Source organism: Tachysurus fulvidraco, chromosome 5 (genome assembly GCF_022655615.1).
Source record: "Tachysurus fulvidraco isolate hzauxx_2018 chromosome 5, HZAU_PFXX_2.0, whole genome shotgun sequence".
Lineage (NCBI taxonomy): Eukaryota > Metazoa > Chordata > Actinopteri > Siluriformes > Bagridae > Tachysurus > Tachysurus fulvidraco.
This window is the reverse complement of record NC_062522.1, coordinates 30590267-30592886: the sequence shown is the minus strand read 5'-3', so window position 1 is coordinate 30592886 and position 2620 is coordinate 30590267. Positions and strand designations below refer to the sequence as shown.

At 38.1% G+C, this 2620-nt stretch overlaps 1 long non-coding RNA gene across 1 annotated transcript in view; it reads right to left on the bottom strand.

Moving 5' to 3' along the window:
• Positions 1-2544: 2544 nt before the first annotated feature.
• Positions 2545-2620, bottom strand: part of LOC125141279 — a 3235-nt gene continuing 3159 nt past the window's right edge. The window contains exon 3 of the long non-coding RNA XR_007140660.1: positions 2545-2620. This exon is cut by the window's right edge and continues 800 nt beyond it. This is a non-coding gene — a long non-coding RNA (uncharacterized LOC125141279).

Sequence of the window (2620 nt, the reverse complement as noted above, 5' to 3'; positions counted from 1 at the left end):
TCTGACCTCTTCACACTTGACGCTGATTCAGCGTTTAAAGCTGACAGCCCACAGTCCAGCTCCCACCTTCCTGTCTGTCTCTTTGTCTCACTCTCTGTGGTCCTCCAGGTCCAGGGCTGGACTTTAAAGGTGTTCCATCACACCATGCTAAATGTGTAATCTCTCTCTCTCTCTCTCTCTCTCTCTCTGTTTTGCAGTAGATGTGCCATGTTCCTGTGAGTCTCCAGCAGATCGATACTACCCAGAGTTAAATTAACGCTCCACACCCCTTTACCTCAGACAGAGAGTCAAACAACAGACTGTAAAACCCCCAACAGCAGCCTGTGTGTTTCCAGCCACAGCTTCTTCACCTGAGTGAAATAATATATGCAAAGGAAAATTCCACAGCTTCTTTATTCCATTCTTTCTTTCACTTCATTTCTTTATTTCTTCCGTTCATTATTTTCAATTTCATCCTTTTTTTCTTTCTTTCTTTTAAATAATATTTTGTTCTTTTTTCCTTTCTCCTTTTGTTTATTTTTATTTCAAAATTTCATTTATTTCTGCTTACACTTTGCCTTTCTTTCTTTCTTTCTTTCTTTCTTTCTTTCTTTCTTTCTTTCTTTCTTTCTTTCTTTCTTTCCTTCTTTCTTTCCTTTCTGTTTCATATTTAGTTATTTTTTTCTTACTCCTTTTGTTCTTTTCACACTTTTTCACTTAAATTTTTCTTTCTTTCTTTCTTTCTTTCTTTCTTTCTTTCTTTCTTTCTTTTCTCTGTTTCATATTTAGTTATTTTTTTCTTACTCCTTTTGTTCTTTTCACACTTTTTCACTTACATTTCTCTTACTTTCTTTCTTTCTTTCTTTCTTTCTTTCTTTCTTTCTTTCTTTCTTTCTTTCTTTCTCTTATTGTAAACTCTATTTTCTTGTGGAAATTCAAATCTAGACATAAAGTTATTTATTTATTTATTTATTGATTGATCGAATGAATGAATGAATGAATCAATCAATCATTCATTCGTTCATTCATTCGTTCATTCATTCGTTCATTTGTATCTGTTTGCCTCTCTGTATATTGACGGCTGGTGCAGTGACTGCAGTCATTTAAGAGCTGGCTCAGTGAATCAGATGTGTGCACTCACACACCTGACACCCTGCACCTGATACTCCTGTGGACTGCTGGAACACTGCCAACACGTGCACACACACACACACACACACACACACACACACACACACACACACACACACACACACACACACACACACACACACACACACACACACACACACACACAAACACACACACACAGCACCTGAGGTAATTCCCCAGCTCTTTGTGTCTCAGGTATCACGGTACTTAAAGCTCATTATCCGTTCCCTCTTACCTGCCAATAGAGCGCACCACAGTTTACACAACATCACACACTCCACCTTGACACACTTCTCGAGAGCACACGCCACACGCCACACGCCACACACACGCCACACACACACACACACAAACACTGCATACAGGCTAAAGGCAACTGGATATGTGTGACAGATGACTGCAACCAGAGTTTCACATTTCTGATGGACTAATCAGCCATGACTCACATACAGGTAACACACACACACACACACACACACACACACACACACACACACAAAACCTTTTTGTCTTTCAAGAGCTGCTGCCACAATCATAGGATCTAATGGACCGATTAAGGCTTTAAGAGGGTGAATGATCCCCTATTCAACACTAGAGGAGGTATTGTGTGTGTGTGTGTGTGTGTGTGTGTGTGTGTGTGTGTGTGTGTGTGTGTGTGTGTGTGTGTGTAATATAACTCCATATGCAAGGTGTTCAGTAGGTTAAGAGCTCATAGATTAAACACACCATAACAACATGCTCACGACACAGTAGCGCACAAGAGCGTGTAATAAATAAATAAATAAATGAATAAATAAATAAATGAATTAATAAATAAATAAATAAATGAATAAATAAATAGTAAAAATAAAATAAAATTAAATAAAATAAATCTTTTTCTTTCTACACGGAATGTCATCCGTTTTCATCCTTTCATAAAACTCCAGGTCAGTTGCCCGACCAGCGCGGACGATCCGGTGGCGTGAGATGACGAATGAGACAATCTTCCAGAGCTGATGATGTGCTGTGTGTCATGTGACCTGACGAACCTGAGCTTATGGGTCCTTATGGCATAGAAATACCAGGAGAAAGAAGGCAAAAAATAAACCAAGCAGATATTTTAACTTGCGAAGACTAGAGAAGAGCTTTAATGGTTATAACTGCTCATTTAAACTGGATCACTGATTACACGTCGACGTCTGATGAGAGAAAGGAAAGAAAGTGCTGACTCTGTGTCTATGGACCACTTAAAAACACGTCTGTTCGTATTTCTTTTAAATAAATAAATAAATAAATAAATAAATAAATAAATAAATAAATAAATAAAGAGATAGATAGATAGATAGATAGATAGATAGATAGATAGATAGATAGATAGATAGATAATTAATTAAATAACAACTCAAGCACAGATGACAGGAACTCGACCTCCATCTCTGCTGCAGTTCCTTTATCGTGTGACGTGAACTTTTCCTCTCGTGGAACATCACGAGGCGTTTCGGACCACGCC